This window comes from Loxodonta africana, chromosome 8 (assembly GCF_030014295.1).
Source record: "Loxodonta africana isolate mLoxAfr1 chromosome 8, mLoxAfr1.hap2, whole genome shotgun sequence".
NCBI classification, from domain to species: domain Eukaryota; kingdom Metazoa; phylum Chordata; class Mammalia; order Proboscidea; family Elephantidae; genus Loxodonta; species Loxodonta africana.
The window spans coordinates 20,530,319-20,557,213 of NC_087349.1; the positions used below are offsets into that span (position 1 = coordinate 20,530,319).

At 40.9% G+C, this 26,895-nt stretch overlaps 1 protein-coding gene and 1 long non-coding RNA gene across 3 annotated transcripts in view; both read right to left on the reverse strand.

Moving 5' to 3' along the window:
* The window catches only part of LOC135232222 (uncharacterized), a 58,160-nt gene extending 31,290 nt beyond the window's left edge, over nt 1-26,870 (reverse strand). Inside the window, exon 1 of the long non-coding RNA XR_010322606.1 lies at nt 264-26,870. This is a non-coding gene — a long non-coding RNA (uncharacterized LOC135232222). The remainder of the gene's footprint in view (nt 1-263) is intronic.
* AHCYL2 (adenosylhomocysteinase like 2) overlaps nt 1-26,895 on the reverse strand; it is a 158,626-nt gene that overhangs the window by 121,547 nt on the left and 10,184 nt on the right. The gene's annotated exons all lie outside the window — the stretch shown is intronic.

The following is a 26,895-nucleotide window of genomic DNA, read 5'->3' on the forward strand; positions in this document are numbered from 1 at the left end:
GAGTATTCAAAGAGACAGAATTCCAAGAGGCACAGGCAGAAGCTGCAAGGATTCTTATGACCTAGGCCAGAAGTTCCAGAACTTCACACTCCATTGGTTAAGCAAGTCACTAAAGCCATCCCAGATTCAAGGGGAGGGGAGAAATTGACTTCTCCTCTGAATGGCAAGAACGGAAGAAACTGATGGTGGCTATCTTGGAGACAAGCTATCACAAACCACCCTCTGGCCCCAACAATTCTCTCCCACATGCAAAATACACTCACCCTCTCCTAAGACCTTCCAAAGTCTCATCTCAACATGGCATCAGCTTGATGTCCAGAATCTCGATAGCTAAATCAGGTCCAGATGTGGGTGAGGCTCCTCAGATGCAGTTCCTCAGGTACAGCTACTCGATTATAGTTCCTCTTGATCTGAATTAAAGAGACAAATTATCTGCCCCCACACACCCAACATACAAACATACAATAGTGAGACAGGCTCAGAATAACCACAATAGACACTCTCATTCAAAATGTGAAGGAAATGGGGAAGGAACAGGAGACACATAGCAATTACCGACCCATAGCAATTCTGAAATAAGAGTCTAGCACACATAAGTTTCTTGATTACAGCTCAGTCCTACTCCCTGAGAATGATTTTCCAAAACCCTTGGCTCTATCCTTCCTTTGACATAAGAGATGGCTCATGTTTGCAACTGAGTAGCCTTCTCAATCTGCTTCCTGCTCATTAATGCTTAGAAGTCCGAAGGCCTCTTTTCATTCTGTATTCTCTCTATTCCTTTTAATCCAAGTTGAAGATACTTCTATTAGCACAACTTCTTAAAAACCTTGTGGGTTTCCTACGAATATTAGTGGGGTTCACTTTAGTAGAAAAAAGCCAGAACCACCTTCTCTATCTCAAGTCCTGTGTGAACCTGTTGTAAGAAAATACCCTTAAGATCTTTAGGAGCCCTGTTGTTAAACAGAGAGGTTTACGAGGCATGCCCTTAAGATCTTCAGAAGTCCTTTCACCTAGCTGAGATGCTCTATAAGGCACTGCCTTCGATCTTTCTGAAGTCTTAATAAAGGAACTTACAGTTACCCCTTTGATATTTTTACTTTGAGCCATGTTTTATCGATAGCATCCTGAATTTTATCTTTGCTCTGAAGCCATTTCTTACGTTAAGTCATTAGCCATCTGGAATGACTGGGGATGAGAAAAGGTTTTATTCGCAACAGGTCTTGGGTTAGAAATATTTCCTCTAAATTCTGCTTAAAAACAGAATAGTTAATTTTTAGCTACCTCTCTCTCTTATTCGTACCTTATCCAAGCAGCCAGAAAAAGCCAGATGGCACTTTCAGCCTTCTGCCTAGAAATCTTTTAGATAGATCAAATTCATTAGATACATCTTCTATCTTCCATGTTACCACAGGTGATAATGCTACCAAACTTCGTACCACTACATAACAAACATCTCCCTTTTTCTAGTCTCCAATAGTATTTTTCTCACTGTGCTTCAAGTCTCCACTAACAGTTTCCTCAAGGTCCTTCCAGCTTCTAACTACCACCAAGTCCCCAAGCCAAAACACATTTAGGTTATGGCAGCACCTCACTTCCAGGTGCCAAATTCTGTTTCAGTTATCTGTTGCTACAAACAAACTACCCCAAAGCTTAGAGGCATAAAATCATTTTATTGTGCTCACAACTATAAGAGTCAGAAATTCAGGCAGGAAACAGCTGGACAGCTTGTATCTGCTCCACAACATTTCAGGTCTCAGCTGGGGTGGCTCAAATGGCTGAAGATGGCTAGACTGGGGCCATATGCCCAGGGCTTGGGTTCTTTGCCATATGGTGTTTGCTGGGACTGGAATGTCAAAGATGACTCCTTCATTCACTCACATAGTTGACAGTTGACGCTGGCTGTTGACTGGAAGCTCAGGTGAACCTTTTCATCTGGCTTGGGCTTCTCACAGTATGGCGGTTGGGTTTCAGACTGAGTGTTCCATGGGAGAGCATTCCAGAAGAAAATGTTCAAAGAGGCCCAGGTGGAAGCTGCAAAGCTTCTCATGACCTAGCCTTTAAAGTCCCAGAATGTCACTTCTGCCATATTCTGTTGGTTAAACAAGTCACGAAAGTCATTCCAGATTCGAGGGGAGGGGAGGAATAAACTCCACCTCTGGATGGAAGGATGACACATAAGTAGAGGAAAAAAACTGATGTCGGCCATCTTGGACCATCTGTCTTTTAAATGCTAAGCGTAATTTAGTACAAATTTTTTTTTTTTTTTTAGTACGATTACAGATGCATTTGGATTTATTTCTACCTTTTTTTAAATTGTGCCTTCTATTTATCCTATATTTTATATGATACTTATCAAATTTCTCTTTGCTGCTTTCTATTAGATTGAGCAAATAATAAGCTCAGGGAATTATCACAAAGTGAAGCAGTCATGTAACTACCACCCAGATGAAGAAAGACAACATTACCAGTACCCTAGAAGCTACTCTCATGCCCCTTGATAATTACTACCCTTTCCCTTTTCCCCGATGATTACTATCATGACTTCTAACACCATAGGTTAGGGTTTTTTAACCTTATTTAAATGAAATCATATAGTATATATTCTCTTGTGTCTGGCTTCTTTCAGCATTATCTTTATTCAGCCATGTTCTCTAGGAACACTGTATTCATTCCAGTGCTGTATAGTATCCACTGCATGACTGTACCAGAATTTACACATTCTACCATCACCGTCCACTGTTTTAAATTTCAATACCTAAATTATTTTTTGAAGTTCTATTTTTAGATAAAATCTTTAAAATGCCTTAAGCTGTGGGAACTCCGTGTGTCCTAGATTGAAGATATCCCTATAGAGGAGTTTTGCATCTGTCTCAGCCTGGAGCCATAGGACTATCATTGATTTAGGACTACTTTATAAGTTAATTTACTGGCTCTGGGTTCCCTGAACTACAGAAAAAGAGGGGTATTCTAAAATAAACTTACATGAGGATAAGCCCATGGTAACAATTCTCAGAAAAACTTTCCCATCCAGAGCCCACGGAGAGTGGACAAACTTCCTTGACATCTCTCTAAGCAGTTGGGCAGATGTTTTTCTAGATCACCTATTCAATGATGCAGTAATTCTTTAAGGCACTTAACTTCATGGAGGAGGGCAAGAAAGTCTCATGTTCCTGTATGGCTATTAAAACTGAAGCCTCTTGGTTATCCAGAGTGCCATACCTGTAGCCTTATGCACTTACCACTTTGGTTTTCATTTTTTGCCCTTGAGGGTTTTCCTTACTTTCTTACAAGCTCAGCTATGTAATTTTAAATAAAGTTTACTATATTTTAACTGGCATATGACTAGAAATCTTGAGTGCCTTTTCCTCGCCTGACAAATGTAAAGCACATGATGGAACAACAAAAAAAAAGCCATAGGAAGAGAAACTCAAAAAGAAAAAAAGTGAAATTTTTCTGCCTTTTATCTCAGACAGGATAGAAGCACTCATAGATCCAAGACCATGTGCACTACAAAGATTCCAACTAAAGGAATATATCCTATTTAAATATCTTATCACAATATCTTTGTGCTCTAGTGACTAATAGAAGATAAAACCAAACAGGTATACCAAGGCAGTTTTAAACACAACTGACATTACATTAAAACCCACTGCCGTCGGGTGGATTCCAACTCATAGCGACCCTATAGAACAGAGTAGAATTGCCCCATAGAGTTTCCAAGGTGTGCCTGGTAGACTTGAACTGCCGACCTTCTGCTTAGCAGCTGTCGCACTTAACCACTACGTTACCAGTGTGGAAGGCAGAATGCTTCAATCAGGGTGACCTAGATTATACAGTGAGGAAGGGTCCAAAGAAACCAAGAAATGTTAAGTTATACCTAGAAGTCCCCTTATCAGCTTCATCTTCTTCTCAGTAAACTGCTGACCTCTCGCCTACCAAGTACTGTATAATTAAATTAATCTGCAGGAATAAGAGAGTCTGAGTCAAAAAACTTTCCATCAGCAGTGTAAGTATAAACATTATTCAGCTAGAAAGTGAACTGTTACAGGAGAAAATAGGGATAAGAAACAGTAAGTGAAATTCAGACACTGGGACAATATCAACAAAGAATATCTTTTAATGTTCATTAAAAAAATCCATCTAATACTATTAATTATTTATTTGACAAGTATACTACATGCAAAGGATTGTACTAGATGACAGAAGGATATGGGATGAATTAAGAATAATGCAAATCTATCAGGCAAGACAGAGCTATAAGCACTGTAACCTTTAAACTCTAAAAAATATAGAACAGAAAAAGAAATTACTTAGTAAGCGAGAGACTTTAAAAGTCAAAAGGTCTACACATATAATCCCACTTCTACGAAATGGCCAGGATACACAAATCTAGAGACAAAAAATAGATTAATGGTTGCCTAAGGAGGGGAGGGAAAGGAGCCCTGGTGACGCAGTGGTCAAGAGCTTGGCTGCTAACCAAAAGGTCACCAGCAGTTCAAATCCACTGGCTGCTCCTTGGAAACCCTGTGGGGCAGTTGTCTTCTGTCCTATAGGGTTGGTATGAGTTGGAATCAACTTGATTGCAACAGGTTTGGTTTGGAAGGAGGGGAGGAAGAATGACTGCCACAGATTTCTATTTGAGATGATAAAAATGGTCCAAAATTAGATGGTTGCACAACTCTGTAAACATACTAAATGGGTGAACTTTACGATATATAAAGTATATCTCAGGAAACCTGTTAAAATTAAAGTCAACATTCTTCCAAAAGTGAAATTTGCTCTAACGAGCAACCTTCAGATGTGTTGTTTGCTTTTTAATTTTTTACGAAGAATTACAAAGGAGAGCTTCAGACTCAGCCCTAATGCTGCCCCCAAGAAAGCACAAACCTTACCAAACCTCTCTAACGCCTCCTTCAAAGTTATTATAGCTTACCTGGATCTTTTCACCTGGCTCTGTCGAAGCTCTTTCGAATTGACATTCTTTAAGGTCTAGCTAAAAAAAAAACAAGATCCTGAAGACAGCATAAAACCCAAACCAAACCCACTGCCTTCAAGTTGATTCCAACTCATAGCAACCTTAGAGGACAGAGTAGAACTGCCCCCATAGGGTTTCCAAGGAACGGCTGGTGGATTTGAACTGTCAACCTTTTGGTTGGCAGCCAAACTCTTAACCACTACGCCACACATCACCCCACAATTGCTAAAATTCAGATTTGGAAATTATCAGTTTAAATTGGCAGAAATAAGGTAAAAGAGGAAACAGGTCCAGTCCCTAATTTGTGCTTCCATATCTGAAACAGATCACTAACCATTTTTCTGTACCCTGTTCTTCCAGCTTCTACTCTTTCGTCTCCCTGTTCTCCATGCCATACAGTAATCTTTCCAAAATGCGTATCTGATTATGACACTCCTCTGTTAACTCACAGACACAAAGGAAAGGTACAGGAAGCAAGGCAGCCCCAGGGAGTGCAAACAGCTGCCAGGACATTTTCTGGTCTCTCATTTCTCCATATACCACCAGCTTCATTTTCTCAGGCTACTCCAAGTTGCTGGGAATGTGGTCACCAGCAGCTGCAGGATTGATAATCCAGAAAGTAGAGAAATAAAACCTGATACATGTAAATAGACTGCACTACTGTTCGAAATATTCACTGCTTCTCCTTGATGGAGGATCAGACTTGGCCAGGTGACCTGCTTCAGCCATTGAAGTGTGAGAGGAAATGACACAGCATGCTTCTGAACAGAAGCTTTAGAAGAAATCACGTGGTTCTACCATGTCTCATTTCTCTCTGCCATAAGGTTAACGTCTCCGATTGGAGCTGCCTCTCCAGCCTGGATCCTAGAACAGAGCCACAGGATGGATGTGCAACATACGCAAAAAATAACCCCATTACTGGAGCCACTGAAATGTAGGGGTTGTTTGTTACCATAGCATAACCTAGCCTAAACTGACTCATACAGTATATGATAAGGAAGAACTCTGATTGACCTGGTTTTGATCATGTTGAGATAGGGAAGAAAAGGGACTGAGCCCCTAAGCAAGGAACCCTGCAACACCTGCAACCTGCAACTTACTTATATACCATGTGCTTGGCTAAATGACGCAAAACCCCCATCCTGGAATGTGCGATAAGGAAAGAACAAACAGTGTACTTCCTTGTAAGATTTTTTTCAGAAGGACTAGCCTGATCTGGTTCCTGGAGCATGCACAGACATCCACAAGGTGAGTGACGGATGACCTCTGCCTGACGCAAGTACCCGCGACAGGAATTGAACCAGTGCTGCGAGGGGACTGAGCAGACAGGACACCCCATAATAAGTCCTGCCACCCAGTCCCAAGAGCCTTTGCTACGGGTTCCATCTTGGATTCCAGATGCACACGCAGCCTAGTTTAGCACGCACTGCCATTCGGAGAAGTACTTGGCCTTTGAAAGAAACCAACTAAATATTCATTACTCTGTTATCCTTGCCAAACCCATATAAGCCCCAGAAACACCTTTGTTCATGGGAACAGAGGCTAGCATTGGCTGGTCCCTCTCTGTCCCCACTTGCTAGCCTCTGCTTTCTTTCTGCTGCTTAACAAACCTTTGTTCATGTGGAACCTCTGAGCCTCTCCTGGTCGTTCTTGGTCAGTAGAAGGCAAGAGCCTAAGCAGAGCCTGGTCCCGAGCTGGGAAGTCTTAGCCTGCAACAATGTCTCTTGCTTAAAACCCTTCAGTGACACTCCTCTGCCTCCTGGAGTCCAAATTCTAGCATAGAATATAAGGCCCTTTATAATATGGTCCTGTTTATCTATGTAACCTCATTTCTTGGGACTCCTGTATTATTTTAAGATTTCTCAACACATCCTGTTAGCCCTTACCCTCCATACATTTCCACATGCTATTCCTCACAAGTGAAATGTTATTCGTCCAATCCTACCCTGATTCACCTGAAATGTCAACACTTCCTTTAAGAAAAAAAAAAAAACCGCTGCCGTCGAGTCGATTCCAACTCGTAACGACCCTATAGCACAGAGTAGAACTGACCCATATGGTTTCCAAGGAATGCCTGGTGGAATCGAACTGCCGACCTTTTGGTTAGCAGCCGTAGCTCTTAACCACAACACCACCAGGGTTTCCCTTCCTTTAAGAATCCACTGAAACAGAGCATCTTTGATAGAGGCTCATATGAAGCAGCCTCCTTAGACCCAACTGGTCGCTCTTTCTTCAGTGCCACTGTAGGATTCTGAGCGTGCTCCATTAGCCCTTACCTTGCTCTGCTGTGACTGTTTAAATAAATACGTATCTCTCCAACCTCCCTGAGAGCACAGGCCACGTCTTATTCATCTTTGGAGCCCAATATTCTAATGCAGTACCTGTCACATAGTACAGAATCAATATAAACTTATGAAAAGTGCTAACATACAGAGTGCCTTTCCAGCTAAGTCAGATACAGAAAGATAAGCGGCCTTTGTATCATGTTAAAACATAATGAAGAAAATCTAAAAGTATTCAGCTCTTACTTTGCTTCCATTTCCTTTTCAAGAATAACCTTCCAGGCTGGAAAAGAGTAGAACACACATGGTTAAGAGGAAACTGAAGCCTTAGATAGGAGAAGAGATAATAGAAGTATCCAGGAGCTGTTAGTGAATTCAAATCTATAGGACCAGATAAATTCAAAATCAAATCTATAGGACCAGTTTAAGACAATGAGATCTCCATGAGCTAGAAGACTAGACACAAGAAATTCAATTTCAATTATTTCACTTCCAAAGAAAAAAAGAGACTAAATTCTAGAAACTATAGATTAAGAGTTTAATAATAAGAATATCCAGCAAAATTCTCTACTAGTCTATGGTGAGGTAGAAAAGGAGTATAGAAAGCACCAGAAGCCAGAACAGGTTCACTAAGAAAAAGAAAAAAAATCATGCTAACCTAATTTTACTTTTAATAATATTTTATCGTGTTTTCAGTGAAAGTTTATACAACAAATTAGGTTCCCATTTGCCATTTCTACACAAATTGTTCAGTGCCATTAGTAACATTTTTCACAATGTGTCAACGTTCTCTTAATTGTGTTCTGGTTGCTCTGTTTCCAGTACTCTAATTTCCCTGTCTCCTTATCCTCTCATCTTTGCTTTAGAGTAATTGTTGACCTTTTGGTCTCATATAGATGATTTTTAAACGCAGCAACATACTCACAGGTAATATTCTCTATCTTGTGTGCCAATCTGTTATTTTGCTAAAAGGTGACTTCAGGTAATAGTTTCATTCCAAGGTTTAAAGAGTATTTGGGGGCAATAGTCTAAGAGAATCTCTAGTCTCAACTGGTCCAGTAAGCCTGAACTTTTTAAGAAGTTGAGCTGTGTTCTGCATTTTTCTCCTGTTTTATCAGGGTCCATCTATTGTGGCCCTGACAAAAAAGGCTAGTAGTGGTAGCCGGGCACTATGTAGTTCTTAGTCTCAGGGTAGATGAAGCCGTGGCTCATGTAAACTGTTATTCCTATAAGCTAGTTTCTTCTCTAAGACTTTGGTTTCCTTCTTTCTGTGTTCCTGACATGTCAGATCAATAGTTGTATATTGGGTGGCTGCTTTCAAGATTTTAGGAACCCTGATGCTACTCACTTCACTAGGATGCAGAGCATGAATTTTGTGAATTATATTATGCCAACTGACTGAGTTGTCCCGTGAGACTTAGGTCCCTAAGCCTTCAAATCCAGAAAACCAACCTCACAAGGTGTTCTGTTATGTCTGAGAAGTAACTGTAACTGTGTTTCTATGACTATATATGTGTGCACCACATATCTGTACGTACATGGACATATACTTCTACCTACCTACCTGTACATATATATGCCTATACACATACATGTGTCCATATATTTATTTTACCTAATTTTACTTTTGACAAAATTATTAGACTTAGAGCTCAAAGAAGATCAAATGCATCTTGTTGAAATCAAAGACAAAATTTCTTATGCTAGTTAGGTGACAGATTTGCTACTGGTTGAGCAACCACCCTCAGATTATTAATTAATGGCTCACTATTTTTTATCAATCTGGATGGAAGTCTCAGGTGTCACAGGGCTCTGTACTGCCCTGCTTTAGTAAATGTTTATCAACACCTTGGAGATTAAATGGTAGCTTATAAATCTTGGAAGATTAGCTAATAACATGAACAACATAATAAAAAATTAAAAATATTTTAATATATAGAAACAATGGGTTGAAAGTACAAGAAATTCATCAAGGATAAACATAAAGGTCTGCATTTACCTAAAAAAAAGTATGTGGCTGGTAAAAAACCAGCATTAACATTAGCTGATGTAATGAGAGTTTAACTGACTGTAAACTCAAGGTGAGCCCTCAGTGTGAGGTGTCAGCTTAAAAAGCTAACACAAATTCAGGTAACAAGATAGCCAGCAGTACAGTTATCCGAACAAGGAAGAAAACAGTTACGCGGGTCAGACAACATCGGGAGTATTGTAATTCCGAACACGACCTCTTAGGAGTGACACTGACCATGTATAATATATCCAGAAGAGAATGGCCAACCAGGATGGTGGTAATGGGGTCTAGCAGACTAAATAATGAAGAACAACTACGTGAATCAGGAATGATTTTCATGGAGAAGAGACAATTTGGGTCAGGAAAAGTCGCATCGGAGCTGTTTTGAAGTATTCAAATTACACTGAAGGGCAGAAATTATGCTTTCATACACTTTATACTTATTCCCTACCTACACAGTTCCAAGCTTCTCATATAAAAAATATTCAAATATTTGAAGTTCAAGATCAACTTAACTGTTGATGACTAAGCCAACAAAAACAGTTGTTATAGAGGAGTATCTAATGTGATATGAATGACAACTCAACAAAAGGCTAAGTTTAGAGAAAGGAAACTTAAAAACCAGAGTAAAAACATCTTAAAAGTCTTAACTGGAGAAAGCTAAGTAGGATATCTAAAGTATATTACCACTACAATTTAGATTTCATCTTAGACGATATTCTTGGCTACACCACTGTCATATTTAGTCCCTTTTATAAGTACTTCTCCACACAGAAAATCATTGTTTTCACTCTTCCTTTACAAAGAGAAAAACTGAGACCGACAGAAGCTATTTGCTTAGTACCAACAGCATAGTTAACCCTGAATTAGAACCCTAAGCTTTTAACTCACAAGCCCTTTGTTAAAACTGCTAGAATCCTTAGGGAGGAAGTAAACAAGCACGGTACTTAACAACTCAACCTCAGTTCGGTAATTACTTTGGTTTCACTTTTATTACTCTTCTCCTGTCTTCCAATCTCTAATCTGCAAAGAGTGAACCTGCATTAAAACTCTAAAACTTAAAGAAAAATTTATTTCTTAAAGTTTAAAGGCTAAACCAAAAGAGTAAGATTTGAACCCAAGGATTTGTTCTCTTCTTGGGCTTAAGGAGTAGCCTTGGTGCTGTCTGTTCTACCACAAGCCAAGCTCTGGCCCTCAGGGCATGCTACCACACTGTTTCTCCGGAAACCTAAGTGGCTTCCTTTGTGCATCAGAGATTCAGCCCAGAGCTGCAGCAGTGTCAATGCCAGAAGGCACGGAGAAAGCCACTACCCCACCATGGTTTCCAAAAGGTAATGTAGTAAAGGAAAAAGAGGTCTCCATGTGCCTGAAGGAGGTTAAGCATGTCGGGGCTTCATTTTCTGTTTCGTATGCATATTAAAACATGGTGTTTGTGTCTCAGAAAACTGAAAGGTTGGAGTGGCACAGGACTCAATGGTGTCCAAGGAGCAGCTACACCAGGATTTTAAAATAGCAAAATGCTAGTCAGTTCCAGTTGTAAATGTTACAAACGAATGCCCTGAGTGCCCTCACTCTCATCTTCCTTCCCAAGGAAACTCATTTTCATTATAATGGTTGCCAAGGTTACTTTAATTCCATCACTGTTCCTTTCACCAATAGCTCATCTGGGGCGTCTGCCTGGGTGGTACATATTAACAACCAAAAACCTCAACTGAGGCTAACTTAAAAATCAGGCTACTCAAAAGTTCATGACCTACAAAAGAAGTAGTTCTAGACACAGAATTTGCAGAAAGGTAGGGTCATTACAGTGCTGCTATTTGTGCTTGTGGAAAACAATCTTGTCCATTTCTTTCCCCAATGATAGGTAAAATGTCATGAATTTGTATCACAGAGTACTATATAGCAGTTTGAAGCAGTGGACTAGACGTACACACAGCAACATGGACAGATTTTGAAAACATAGTGCTGAGTAAAAACCAGACCGATAAACAACATCGTGATAAATGGCAAAGAACCTGAAGCTGTCAAGTACTTTTCTTGGATCCACAATCAATGCCTATGGAAGCAACAGTCAAGAAATCAAATAATGTATTCCACTGGGCAAATCTGCTGCCAAAAGACCTCTTTAAACTGTTAAAAAGCAAAGATGTCACTCTGAGTGCTCAGGTGCACGTGATCCAAGCCACAGTATTTTCAATCAGCCTCATATATATGTCGTGGTACGATTAATCAGTTTTATATGGCCTTTCTTGCCATGGTCTTGTAACACCCACAAAATGATTAGGTGGGACTATGCAAATAAGGTACTTGTGGCCCACCAAGGGGATTAGACAATCTTCTAACAATGCAAGTAAGGTTAATGGCACCCTTGTGAATGTGGAACCAAATAAATAAGGTCTATGGAACCCTAACGAGGGAACTGGTCAGTTTTGCCATCCCTCTAGGCTTAAAATACGCCATCCAGAGGCAGAAAGGAGGGACCTTACTACCACCAAGAAAGAGTAGCAAGCAGTGGAGCATGCCCTTCAGACCCAGGGTCCCTGCGCTGAGATGAGAACATCCTACGTGATCCAGAAGACACAGACAGAGAGGGAGCTGTAACACCAGAGAGGGTGTGAGAAACAGCGGCAGAGAAACAGCAATAGCAGAACCAAGAGACCAGCATGGAAGGCTTCCCAGCCCAGAGAGCAAGGCAGCTACAGTGGGTATGCCAACCCACGGAGCCAAAGAGCTGAGAGCCTTTGGGCAGGAGGCTTCCTGGCGGAGTAGGATGCCCCCAGCACTTGTCAACAGAGCTACGCTTGCCAAACCATGGAGCAAGAGAGCTGAGTGCCTTGGGGCCAGGGCTTACTAGCAGAGTGGAGTGCTCCTGGGCACTTATTGGTGGAGCTAAAGAGCTTTGTGGGGTAGAGGCTGGGCCGAGGGGCTGAGGGGCTGAAGGGCTGTGGGCCTGAGAGCCGAGAGAGATAGGAGTGACTGTGGGCATGCTGAGAAGCTGTCCTGACCAAAAAACTGTATTCTGCGTCATTCCTGATCCTGAATTGTAACCTATTAATTCCCTAATAAACCTCCTAATTGTTAGTATGCTGTGTGAGTTCACGTGGCCATTGTAATGAATTATCGGATTCAGTAGAGAAATAGAGAGTGCTGTGGTATCAGAATTGGTGAAAAGGTTGGAGAGAGGAGGTACATCTGACCTCTGTAGGGATCAGCCTTGGCTATTGATCTTGATTCTCCTCCCCACCTTGTGAAGTTAGAGGAGGTCAAATGCCCACACGCCACCATTTCATTCACGTGTGAAAAAGGAAAACCGAAGAACTGACATATTCAAATAATGGTGTTGGCAAAGAATACTGACTATACTGCTAGAAAAACGAACAAACCTGTCTTGGAAGAAGTACAGCCAGAATGCTCCTTAGAAGCAAGGATGGTGAGTGTTCATCTCGCTTACTTTGGACATGTCATCAGGAGTAATCAATCATTGGAGAAAGATATCATGCTTGGTAAAGCAGAGGGTCAGCAAAAAAGAGAGAGAGACTCAATAAGATGGATTGACAGAGTGGCTGCAACAATGGGGTCAAACATAGCAATGATTGTGAGGATGGCGCAGGACCAGTTATCATTTTTTTGTTGCACCTAAGGTTGCTATGAGTCGGGACCAACTCAACAGCACCTAACAACAACAAGGCAATCTTATCATCTACCCCATGGTTTCACTTAACACAAAAGCCAATGACTCAAATTTATATCCCCAGTCTCTGCACTCCAGACCCATTTATCCAACTGCCTGTTTGACATCTCTTGAATGTCTCAAAGGCATTTCAAAAACCAAATTCATGATTTCCCCTCCCCCAAATCTAGCTTCTTTTCTGATGGTCTATGCCTTAGTGAATGGCACCACCACCCATCAGGTTGCTCAAGTAATCCTCGATTCCTCCCTTTCTCTAACCCTCCACACACAATTTATCACAAAGTCTAGTCGATTTTACTTCTTATCTCTTGAATCTGGCATCTGTCCCTTCTCTCCATAAACCAAAACCATACCCATTGCCATGGAGTGGATTCCGACTCTTAGCAACTCTGCTCCCCAAAAAACCCAAACCCACTGCCGTCAAGTCAATTCTGACTCATAGAGACCCTATAGTGCAGAGTAGAACTGCCCCACAGAGTTTCCAAGGAGCACCTGGTGGATTCAAACTGCAGACCTTTTGCTGAGCAGCTGTAAAACTTAACTACTACATCATGGTTTCCACCAACCCTACAGGACAGGATAAAACTGCCCCATAGGATTTCCAAGGAGCAGCTGGTAAATTTGAACTGTCGACCTTTTGGTTAGCAGCCATGTGATTAAGCACTGCACCACCGGGCTCCATTCTCTCCATATCCCCTGATACTTACCTAGTCCAAAATATCATTATCTCCCACTAGACTACTCTAATAACTTCCTAATTGGTGTCCCTATATCTACTCTACTCTTGCCACCTACCAATCAGTTTTCTATGCTGTAAAAAAGGGTAATTCTTTTTAAAACACAAATCTATCTGTCTCAACCCTTCCCTACCGCTGCTCTCTGGCCTTTAAATTCATTATACTTAAATTAAGATAAAGGCCAAATCCTTAACACAGTTTATAAGGACCTGCATCTCACATCACATGGTCCCTTTTTTCTTGGATTACAAACTACCTAGCCTTCTTTCAATTATTCAAATGCTACATTCTCCCTCCTACTGCAGGCCCTTGCATATGCTAGTTTCTCTGCCTGGAATACTCTTCGAGTTTCTATGCACACATTCTTCATAACTCAGTTTAAATATCACTTTCTCTGGGAAAATCCCTGTCGGGTTAGGTCAGGTGCTCCCTGTAATGAAGTCTCTGTGTAGTACCACATATCTTTCTTTCCTTCATGGCATTTATTGCAGTTGTGATTCATTATTTATTTGTCTGGTCATGTGACTAATGTCTGACTCCTTCACTAGGTTCCTTGCTCCATGTGGATAAGGACCATGGCTGGCTTTGTTTATCATTATACCCTCTATACCAAGCACAGAATCTGGCACCTATTGTAATGCTCAAAACTATTTTGCAAAATAGGAGCTCAAAGAATGGTTTTTCTTTAGAGATAAGTAAAACATGAAAAATACTTCTGAAGATGGATATTGAAAAGGATGGGCCAATTAAAGAAGATATGAGAGATAATTAAAGACATTTTCTACAAACCCATACTATTTATCCCAGAAATGATGAGGGATTATATAATTACAAACCTCAAGGTTTTCAACTGGCTAACAAAGCCTGACAATAATCCATACCCTCCTCCCAACGTATTTACTCACAAATTCTTTTCTATTTGGCAAACACCAGTAATCCTCCTAAAACTTTAAGGGACAGTTTATAGGTACAGGCCACTTATTAACAATAATAATGCCAAAACAATCTCATCCACAAGCTTTATTTCAAAGAAGATGCTGTTGTTAGCTGTCACTGAGTTGGCCCCTGCCTCATGGGAACTCCATGCATAACAGAACGAAATGCTGCCTGGTCCTAGACCATCCTCATGATCGGACTACTGCAATCTATAGGGTTTTCACTGGCTGATTTTTGCAAGCAGATCACCAGGCCTTTCTTCTTAGTCTTCAAACAGACCTAAGGCAATTTTACAGCTACCCTGGTAAGAAAACAACTACCATAAGTGACCTACTGCTTAATCAACACTGATGGTTTTACATCACAGTGCAACAGAGACCCAGACAGAAAATTAACAGGCCTCAGCTTTAGTTTCAACAAAACTGCTGTTTTTTTTAAAAACATTAACAATGTATCAATCAAGTACCAAGATAATTCAATGTAAAGTATCTAGGTTTATTCTTATTTTTTATCATAGCATTTCTTAGAAAAAAAAGTATTAGCTTCTATGAAATTAACATGTTACACTAAGAAGTTTATTTCATAGTATTTCAGTATCAAACCAGATAATGTATTTAACTGAGTTGAAAGCTACAAAGAGCTACACGAAGGTAAGATGATGTTATTGTGGGATAATAATTACTTTTACCAACACTTTTTCTTCTTTTCATCCCTTTATGATGGTTTGTGCCCACAACTCTCTCATGAGCTATCTTTTGTCCTCCCCACAATCCTTCTAAGTACAGCTACTTAGGATTATGATTACACGCTTACATCAACTTCCAAAGCTATTTTCTGACCCCCTCCTTCTTCTCTGACTCCAGCTTCTAAGTACATGCAAGACATCCTCATTTAGATGTTATCATAATGTAAAAAAGTGGAACTGAGCTCTTACTCTACAATACTTTGGCCAAATGCTCATTTGACTAAATTATAATACTTAAGCAGAAAAGACATAACTACAGATAAGTAAGTTTCAATCTTGTTTTTCTAATTTTGACTTTTTTACCCAACCTTTGAAAATTCATGAGATATGAAGGCCCCAACAAGTATATTTTGAAACACTAGCATTCCAATTTCTGCTCAAGAATATTTCCATATTATAACCTTCAAATTCTGAAATTTCTCCTATTTTCAGACACAGAAACTGAGATGTTGTCTTGGCAAAACTGTTCATAGTCACATAGTATAAAATGTAAAATGTATTAATTGTTTTTTTAAGTTTACTGTCTGCTCTGGAACCTTGGACCAACATTAAGTAGAGTGCTTAATGGCATTTAATAAACATTAGTTGAATTTTATGTTATTCGGCCTTTCCATCAGTAAACCCTAATTGCTTACCACGGTGCTATTGTAAGAATTAATTCACATTTGTAAGTGTTCTAAAGAGAGAATTCTTTGATACTCTGCTACATCTTGGCAAGGTCCCAACCTTCCTAGAGTGCCCTTCCTTTCCTTCCCAGGATTGGGAAAGAGGCTTTAACAGTCTGTCTGTGAGTCCCAAAGTACCCATCCCTCTTTGCTTCCTTTGAGCCAACAGCCCTCCTGCTGAGTCAGCCTCCTATAGTCTCCAAATGGGGATGCAGATGTACCATGATCTCTGCTATACATTTAAGCAACAATTCTGGAGAAAAAGAGTAGATAAAGAAGTTTCCTGAATACAACCAAACACTTTGAGGGACAGAGTAGCAGGGGTGGGGGTCTGGGGACCATGGTTTCAGAGGACATCTAGGTCAACAGGCACCACGAAGTTTATTACAAAAATGTTTTGCATCCCACTTTGGGAGTGGCATCTGGGTCTTAAAAGCTAGCCAGTCCATCTAAGAAGCATCAGTTGGTCCCAACCCACCTGGAGCAAAAGAGGATGAAGAACACCAAAGACCCAAGGTAATTATGAGCCCAAGAGACAGAAAGGGCCACATAAACCAGAGACGCCATCAGCCTAAGACCAGAAGAACTAGACAGCGCCCAGCTACCACCAACGACTGCCCTGACAGGGAATACAACAGAGAGTCCCTGACGGAGCAGGAGAAAAGCTGGGTGTAGAACTCAAATTTTAGTAAAAAGACTAGACTTGATGGACTGACTGAGACTGGAGGGACCCCAAAAGATATGGCCCCCAGACTCTGTGTTAGCCCAGAACTGAAACCATTCCCGAAGCCAACTCTTCAGACAAAGATTAGACGGGACTATAAGGCATAAAATGATACCGCAAAGAGTGCGCTTCTTGGCTCAAGTAGATAAAACTAAATGGGCAGCTCCTGTCTGGAAGTGAGACGAAAAGGCAGAGGGGGACAGGAGCTGGTTGAATGGACACAGGAAATACAGGGTAGAGAGGAGGAGTGTGCTGTCACATTGTAGGGGGAGCAACTAGGGTCACATAACAATGTATATATAAGTTTTTGTAGAGAAACTGACTTGAACTGTAAACTTTCACTTAAAGCATAATTAAAAAAAAAAAAAAGTAGATAAAGCTATAAAATAAGCAAACTAAGTTTTAAGCCAAAGGAGTCTTAACTGGTTTAACCTGATGCTCCTGAATTGAACCAGTATTGCTTTAGAATTGCCAAGTATCATTATGTTGACATATACTACACTCGGTTCCTATTGTTATAACCTATACTGAGAGCCTGTAAACCCTTGGGCTCTTTCCAAAGGTTTAACTATCAGAGCCATCTGACAGAGAATCTAAGCAAGAACGTTATACACAAGAGCTGAAAAGTCAGTATTAAAGTCTCCATGTGTGCAACTGCACTAGGGGTTACATTCATTCAAAGGACTGGGGCAACTGGGCTGGTAAGGGGAGAGAAGCATGCTGTAAATCAATACCCCATGACCTGGGCTCAGTTCAATAATCACAAGCAATTATTAAGCACCTATTATGTGTCAGCATTAAACTGCAAGAACCATTAAACTGCTATGAGTCGGAACTGACTCCACAGCAACAGGTTTGGTTTATGATAACTCAGAGGAGGGGCACTGGTGATTCAGTGGGAGAATTCTCTCCTTCCATACAGGAGACCGGGGTTTGATTCCTGGCCAATGGACCTCACATGGAGCCACCACACACATCTGTCAGTGCTGGCTTGCATGTTGCTATGATGCTGAACAAGTTTTGGCAGAGCTTCCAGACTAAGACAGACTAGGAAGAAAGGCCTGGGGATCTAATTCCAAAAGTCAGCCAATGAAAACACTACATCATAACAGTCTGATTCCCAATCAATCATGGGGATGGTACCAGGACCAAGCAGTATTTCATTCTCTTGTGTGTGGGGTCACCCTGGGGTTCGCCCATGAGTCCACGATCCACTTGATGGGCGCTAACAGCAACATGATAACTCAGAAGATAGCATTACAGAATTAGCTATGCAGGATTAGCTAAGCAGGTTAATGGATATATTCAAATTGCAAATAATAAACCCTATGGAACAGTTATACTCTGTCCTATAGGACTTGACAGCAATAGGTTTGGTTTGAAGCCCTGGTTGAGTAGTGGTTAAAAGCTCAGCTGCTAACCAAAAGGTTAGCAGTTCGAATCCACCAGCCGCTCCCTGAAAATCCTGTGGGGCAGTTCTACTCTGCCCTGTAGGGTTGGTATGCGTCGGAACTGACTCGATGGCATCTAACAACAACATGTGTCACCATTATCAAGTTCTGAGTTACCATCATTACCAAGCAGTTTGAGAAAAAACAGATGAAAAAACTACGGGCTAAAAAGCTTACTGAAGCATTATTGAGAAGCAAGGGCAGAGAATAAGGCTGGGAGCCAATAATATCAGCTCGATGAAGAGCAAGTTCTAGCAGTTCTAAGCAACCCAGGTGAGCTGTTTATTTATTAACAGCTGTTCATTAATGTATAAAATCATGAATGTAAAGTTCATAAACACACAAAACAGTGCTACATATTGTTTGTTAACAATATATATATTGTTGTTAGGTGCCATTGAGTCGATTTTGGACTCACAGAGACCCAATGTGACAGGAGAACTGCCCCCATGATGCCCTTCGGCTGAGAAGGGCATCATGCTCGGTAGAGAGTCAGTGAAAAAGAGGTAAACCCTCAACGAGATGGATTAACACAGTGGCTGCAGCAACAGGCTCAAACATGCAACAGCTGTGAGGATGGCGCAGGACCAGGCAGTGTTTCACTCTGTTGTACGTAGGGCCACTATGAGTCAGAACCTAACAATGCCAGCTATCTTTACGGGAGCAGATCACCAGGTCTTTCTATCACAGAGCCACTGGGTGGGACTGAACCACCAATCTTTCGGTTAGCAGCCAAGGGCTTAAACATTGTGCCACATATTGAAAGAATTAAAACATGAAAAAGAATTGTAAACAACAAATTTTGACAGCAATTACCTCAGTGACGAGAGGGAGAGAAGGAAAGAAGCAGGGAAATGAAGAGAGAAAGGGTATAGTCTTCAATTTTATCTGTCACATTTTAGATCTTTAAAATAGCTAAAGAAAATTTTGCAAAATGCTAACATTTGTTAAATTGAGTGGTGAGTACAATTTTCTCAGTACTCTGCCATATATCTGAAATAGTTTCAAAATTAAAAAAAAACAACAACAACAGGTTTTTGGTCAAATGAATACATACATACCAAGCAGAAAGAGAAAACTAATCTCTTTTTGGAACCTACATTTATCTCTCTGGTGTGACAGAAACAGTCCCGTTTTTATATACACAAACGTGCTGGACGTATCAGGTCTCTTTTTCCCAAAAAAAGACTTCTCACAGGATGCTGTTCCAGGCACGAAGAAAACCTAGCTATGCAGCTACCAGTGATCTCTATCAGAACCAATACAATCCAACTTGCATTCCCCGCCCACATGGTATAATTTAAAATTTTTTAATTTAAACTAAATTATTCCTCTGAGTCATTCTTAAGTTCCATCACTGGTCTCTACGCAAACCTTCACAACAACTCACTCAACAGGTAAAAAACTCAAAATACGTTTTTCTACATTAGGCAAAATCTCCCCTTCCCAGCCCTATATCCTACAGTGCCAACATGCACAGAAGACTCAACCTAAGTTCCTCCATGCAGGTGCAGGATTTCTGCACCTTCCAATCCTGGGCGGATTTACGTGAATCACTATCAAGGGAATGTCTGAATTAATGCCAAGGGGACCTGAGCACGGAGCTCTGCTTAACCAACAATCTAGGATGCAAGCTCCTGAGACTAAATGAGAGGAGGATGACTTTCCACCCAAGCATGATGAGAACAAGCAGTTCCAGAAACAGGAATTCAAATAAAATTGGCTCTGTAGCTTTCATGTTCTGCAGACCCAATGGCAGCCCGTCTGTTTTTGCTTCATTTTCTGGCTCAATTAAAAGTCTCTTAGGCAGCCAATTAGTGTAATTGCTGTCAGTAAGTTGTACATCTGTAAAAAGTTGAATTGGTAAAAGTTGGGTGATAGATATAATGACCCGTTAACCCACTGCCATCGAGTCGGTTCCAACTCACAGCTACCCTACAGGACAGAGTAGAAGAGCCCCATAGGGTTTCCAAGGAGTGGCTGGTGGATCCAAACTGCCTACTTTTTGGTTAGCGGCCAAGCTCTTAACCACTGTGCCACCAGGGCTCCAATCTTTTCCACAGCACCCTTTATATATTTCAAATTGAACAACAGCAACTTGAAAGGTTAGACAGGAAACTTAGGAGGTAATGAATTTATGTTAATGAGTAAGGAACAACTCAGAAAAAGAAGGTGAGACTGGCTGTACAACTCGAAGAATATAATCGACATCACTGAATTGTACATGTAGAAACTGAATTGGTGTGTGTTCTGCTGTGTATATTCTCAACAACAAAAATAAATTACTTAAAAAGTGCCTTAGAAAAATAAATTATATAGATATACATGAAAGTACCTTATAGAGAATATTTGACCCTTCTCAAAATAACTATGGAGAGCACTATTCAAATATTTTGAAGAGCTCGGTTTTAAGCATTACACGATAGGGGTCAGTACATGTGTGCCTGTGTGCATCTCTCTATGGGGGGGGTGTCTCAGGGTGTGTATGGGTCTGTGGGGAGCTGTCTCTGTGGGTGTGGGGGGGCGACCGTGGATACACATGGGGTTCTCTGTGGGTGTGCGTGGAGGGTGTCTATGACAAGGGTCTGTATGGGGTGTCTGAGGGGCTCTGTGTGTATGTGAGGGGATCTCTGTGTGGGGGAGTCTGTGTGTGTGTCTCTGTGGGTACTGTATACATGTGTCTGCCTCTGTACATCTGTGTCTTTGTGTTCTATCTCTGTGTCTACCAAGTGTTTTATTACAACTTTTATAACAAGTTTTACTGTAAGCTTCCACCCTGCCACAGGACCCTAAAAAGGTTTTCTTGCTTCTCCACTCTGAAGTTTCATAAAAGAAAAACATGAAATGATACTAACTGCTAAGGCGATGCCTGCTCCACAATGAGTAAAACCCTGAGGCTCTGGCAGGTATGCACTAGTATGGCAGGTATGCACTAACACAGATCCACGATTGCCTGAGACGGTGCATTTCTAACAAGCTCCCAGGTGATGCCAAGGCTTCTGGTCATGGACCCAGTACGAGCAGCAAGAATCTAAAGATCTAATAAAGTGCCTCTGACTATAATTAGGCTTCCCATGTAGACCTTCCAGCGCATTCTCTGACTTACATGTGTATCAGATCAACTTGAGGATGATACAGCTGACTCTAAATTAGAAATTATTGCTTTGTTTTAAATATGAGTCTCTGGTAAGTTTGGCTTGCATAAGCCAGTATACAACAAATGTGAATTTTTGGATTTGCAAAACAGGAACACGGAAATGTCACAAAGGTTCTGCTACATTGTGAAGCCTCGTGGATAGACAACCAACTAGCTTTCCTAAGGAGATACACCTCTATTTTCAGGCTGACCTCTTCGAACCGCAAAAAATCCCTGCTTCCAGTATTACTCATGTTAAACTGTTATTGTTGTTGTTAGGTGCCATCGGGTTGATTTCGACTCATAGCAGCCCCATGCGACAGAGCAGAACTGCCCCACAGGGTTTTCTAGGCTGTAATCTTTACGGGGGAAACTGGTGGTGTAGTGGTTAAGTGCTATGGCTGCTAACAAAAAGGTCGGCAGTTCGAATCTGCCAGGCGCTCTTGGAAACTCTACAGGACAGTTCTACTCTATCCTATAGGGTCGCTATGAGTCGGAATCGACTTGACGGCAGTGGGTTTGGTTTTTGGCGGGTTAATCTTTATGGGAGCAGATTGCCAGGTCTTTGTCCCACGGAGCCACTGGGTGAGTTTGGGCTCAAATCATCAACCTTTCAGGTAACAGCCCAGCACTTGTAACCATTTGTACCACCAGGGCTCCTTCATATTAGGCTGGTTGGTATTCATTATTTATTTATTTACTTGACTATACTCCCTACCTTCTCCTTGAGAGCAAGAATGGTATCTTGTGGATTTTATAACCCTAGCACTTAGCAGTGTTTGGCACACAACAGATAAGTGCTTTTTGCATAAAAGAAGCTCACAATACATTCAGGGAGATTGTTACACAAGTATCCAGAAGCAATAAAGTTGTTTCTCTACTGCAGCATAGACTGTAAAACAGGAAACAGGATTACGCCAATCATCTTTTCACCTTTATAGAAACAAGAGACATTAATTAATCTAGTAAAGATTCTATTCTATTTCTGTCTCCCAAAGCACACACTGACCCAAGCGCAGACTCAGTCAAGCTTTATCCAAAAAGCTTTGTTGAAGAAGACTCTTACTGCATTTACCAGCCAGGAAAAGAAGTCCCTCTTTAACCTAGAGGAGGAGATGCCAACTTTGAAAGGTAGATACTCACAACTAGCAAACCAGAGCAAAACATTTTCTTCCTACAGCCTCATCACACATACTCAATTCCTGGCAATGACTAAAAAAAAAAATGAGGTATCATCTTGGAAAGGGATAACACAGCATTACATCTGTCAAGCTCAGTGTAGCTGCAGAAGTTCCTCTGCAGACTACTGTTGCATGAAGACATGTATTTGAGATGTCAGTGAGGATCCAATTTATATCAAATTTAATTTAATCTATATTCACTAAACTAAAAAGTGTGATTTGTTAAAATATCAAGTGTTTCTATGAAACAACTTATAACAAGTACTACAACTAATAGTACCAGGAAAACAGTCTTGAATCAGAAAATATTTACCAAGTTATTTCTACATGTCCGGCTAAAAGTTAAGGAAAGAAAAACAGTTAAACACAAGTTAAAGACAAAGAAACAATCACAGAACAAACTAGTAAAAGTAATATTAAATTTTATTTGAGGACAAATGAAAATAACTTTCAGATGGATTTAGGACGAAAATATAATAAACAACCATAAAAACAATTGAAGAAAATGTAGAAGAATTTGTTTACAAACTTAGAGTAGGAAAGACCATTCTGAGACACAAAATGTTTAATCCATGAAGGAAAAAAAACTACTAAATCTGATTACATAAAAATATTTAAATCATAAACAGTTACAAGTCAACAAGGAATAAAAACCAAAAAACCACGCCTATTACCATCAGGTTGATTCTGACCCGTAACAACCCTAGAGGACAAAGAACTGCCCATTAGGGTTTCTAAGGACTGGCTGATGAATTTGAACTGCTAACCTTTTGGTTAGCAGCAGAGCTCTTAACCACTATGTCATCAGGGCTCCCACCATCACTATAAGCAGGAAAATTCAAATAAAAACAACAGTAAAATACAGTCCCCATTAAAGATGGAAACTATCCAGTGTTGGCAAAAGGGTGATGAGAAAGTTTTCTTGTATATCGTTAGTCAATGTATAAAATAGTATTGCATTTTCGAAGGCAATATGACATTATGTATTAAATATATAAGTTATTATAAAACTATAAATTACCCTATGTTCAAATATGAATGTATATTTGTAGAAAAAAGTCTAGAAAGATAACTTGATAGCAGAAATAGTCACCTCTGGGAAGGGGAATGAGATTGGCTGAGGACCATGGAAGGACTTTTGCTTTATTCAACTGAATTACTTTACAAGAATATATTCATATATTACTTGTGTATGTAAAATGATGTTTTTTGAAAAATAATGAAATAGCCACTGGCAACTCTATGTTTACTGGTAGATATGTCTACATACATGATTGTAGGTGCAGCTCATATAGGATACACAAGGGATAAAGACAGGGAAAGCTCTCAGACATAACCAAACACCTCGCAGGATGAAGTTCCTAGGCTAGAAGACAAAGGACCGTAGACTCTGGGGACATCTTTGTCAATTGGCACAACATAGTACATAAAGTCAATGTTCTGCAGCCTACTTTGGTCAGCAGCATTTAGGGTCTTAAGAGCTTGTGAGCAGCCGTCTAAGATAAAACTATTGGTCTCCTCCCATCCAGAGCAAGAGAAAGTAAAGAAGATCAAAGACTCAAGGGAGCAATTAGTCCAAAGGACTAATGGACCACATGATCCACAGCCCACATGACCCTGAGACCAGAAGTGCTACATGGTGCCCAGCTACCACTACCAACTGGGAACACAAGAGAGTCCTGGACAGAGCAGGAGAAAACTGCAGAAAGAAAAAAAAAAACAAAGTTACAAAAAAGCTCTAGCTTGCTGGTTTGACAAGGACTGGAGGGATCCCCAAGACTATGGCCGTAACACACCCTTCTGACCTGGAAATGAAATCAATCCCATAGACCACCACCCAGCCAGCCAAACAATATACAAGCACGTAAGATAAACAACAATACCTGAGAGTAACGTACTCCTTGCTGTTGTTGTTAGGGGCCGTTGAGTTGGTTCCGACTCATAGCGACCCTATGCACAACAGAACAAAACACCGCCCGGTCCTGCGCCATCCTTACCATCGTTGTTATGCCTGAGCTCATTGTTGCAGCCACTGTGTCAGTCCACCTCGTTGAGAGTCTTCCTCTTTTCCACTGACCCTGTACTCTGCCAAGCATGATGTCCTTCTCCAGGGACTGATCCCTCCTGACAACATGTCCAAAGTATGTAAGACGCAGTCTCACCATCCTTGTCTCTAAGGAACATTCTGCCTGCACTTCTTCCAAGACAGATTTGTTCATTCTTTTGGCAGTCCATGGTATATTCAATATTCTTTGCCAACGCCACAATTCAAAAGCATCAACTCTTCTTCAGTCTTCCTTATTCATTGTCCAGCTTTCACATGCATATGATGTGATTGAAAATACCATGGCTTGGGTCAGGCGCACCTTAGTCTTCAGGGTGACATCTTTGCTCTTCAACACTTTGAAGAGTCCTTTGCAGCAGATTTGCCCAATGCAATGCGTCTTCTGATTTCTTGACTGCTGCTTCCATGGCTGTTGATTGTGGATCCAAGTAAAATGAACATGTACTCCTTAGAATAACCAATTATAAGATAAGAAGGCAGGAAAACCCCCCAAAACAAACCCATTGCCACTGAGTCAATTTCAACTCATAGTGACATTACAGGACAGAGTAGAACTGGCCCCCATAGGGTTTCTGAGGAGCAACTGGTAGATCTGAATTGCCGACTTTTTGGTTAGCAGCCATAGCTTTTAACCTCTGCACCACGAGAGCTCCAGAGAAGGCAGGAAGGGATAATCAGAATGAAAGAAAATGGGGAAATCAGGGCAGAAACGGGGAGAGTGCTGACACATTGTGGGGAATAAAACCAAGGTCATGAAACACTTCATGTACAAACTATCAAATGGAACACTAATTTTCTCTGGAAACTTTCACCTAAACCACAAAACTAAATAAATAAATAAAGGTAAAATAGAATAATAATAATGAAGTACCACTTAACTGATATGAGGAAAACAAGAACAGATTTGGGGGAGTAGAGAGATTTAAAAAGTCGGTTTTGGGCACGTTAGTTTTGAAGTCCAACTGCAAGCAGACAGTTGTACATACATAGATTGGTGTTCAGGAGAGTTTTTGGCTAAAGAAATATCTGGGAATTATTAGCACGTAGATGATATTTGGAGCCCTGGTGGCACAGTGGTTAAAGCGTTCAGCTGGGAGGCAAAAGACTGGTGGTTCAAACCCACCAGTGCTCCATGGGAAACGATATAAGGCAGTCTGCTTCCATAAAGATTTACAGCCTTGGAAACCCTATGGGGCAGTTCTACTCTGTCCTATAGGGTTGCTATGAGTCGGAATTGACTCAACGGCAGTGGGTTAGTTTTTTAGATGATATTTAAAGGCACAGGAATAGTGCAGATAGTTTGTGGTGAAAATAGCAGACGGTCCAGGACCAAGAAGAAGGAGCCAATAAAGAAGACTGAGAAGGAACAGCCAGAGAAATAAAAGGAAAGCTAGGTAAGAGTCATAGAAGACGAGAGGAGAGCATGTTTCAGTAAGAAGTCAGTGTCAAATGCTGCCAAGAGGTCTAAGAGAAGAAGGACTGAAAACAGACCGCCATGTTTCCCAATCTGATGGACATTAACAGCTTTAGCAACAGAGTTTTGTTTTGGTCAAAGAAAGTACAGTATCCCTCGGTATCCACGGGCAATTGGTTCCAGGCCCCTTAAAGATACTAAAATTCCAGGACGCTCAAGTTCCTTATATAAAATGGTGTAGTATTTGCATATAACCTATGCATATCCTCCCATATACTTTAAATCATCTCTAAATTACTTATTGGAAACCCTGGTGGTGTAGTGGTTAAGTGCTACGGCTGCTAACCAAAGGGTCGATAGTTCAAATCCGCGCCAGGCGCTCCTTATACCTAATACTATGTAAATGCTATGTAAATAGTTGTTTCAGCACAATTGAAGACTTGCTCCAGAAGGCTGCCTGGGCATCAGCTGATGCTGATCACCCGTGATCTTGAAGCTCTGGAGGGTAGAGCGCTTTACAGAGCTAGCCAGCCATCCCTCACTCACCTTAAGTTGTTTCCCCTTGTTCTCCTCACACTTCACACTTAGCCTCTAATGGACTGCTTTGACCACTTCATTGCTTTTTAGGAGCCATTTTTTCACAGAAACAAAGGGCGCATACAACACAAGCAGTGAACTAACAAGACACGAGGTGAACAATGCTCAAACAACGAGTGCTAGAGAGAGACTGAGGAACTGTGAAATGGCAGGAGGCTACAGGGATGTCTACACATCACTTCATTCACGTGCATTCAGTGTAGGCCTTGGCATGCAGCAAATTCAAGTTCTGCTTTTTGGGACTTTCCCCTCACCCCCACCCCCCCCCCCCCGGAAGATTTCTGA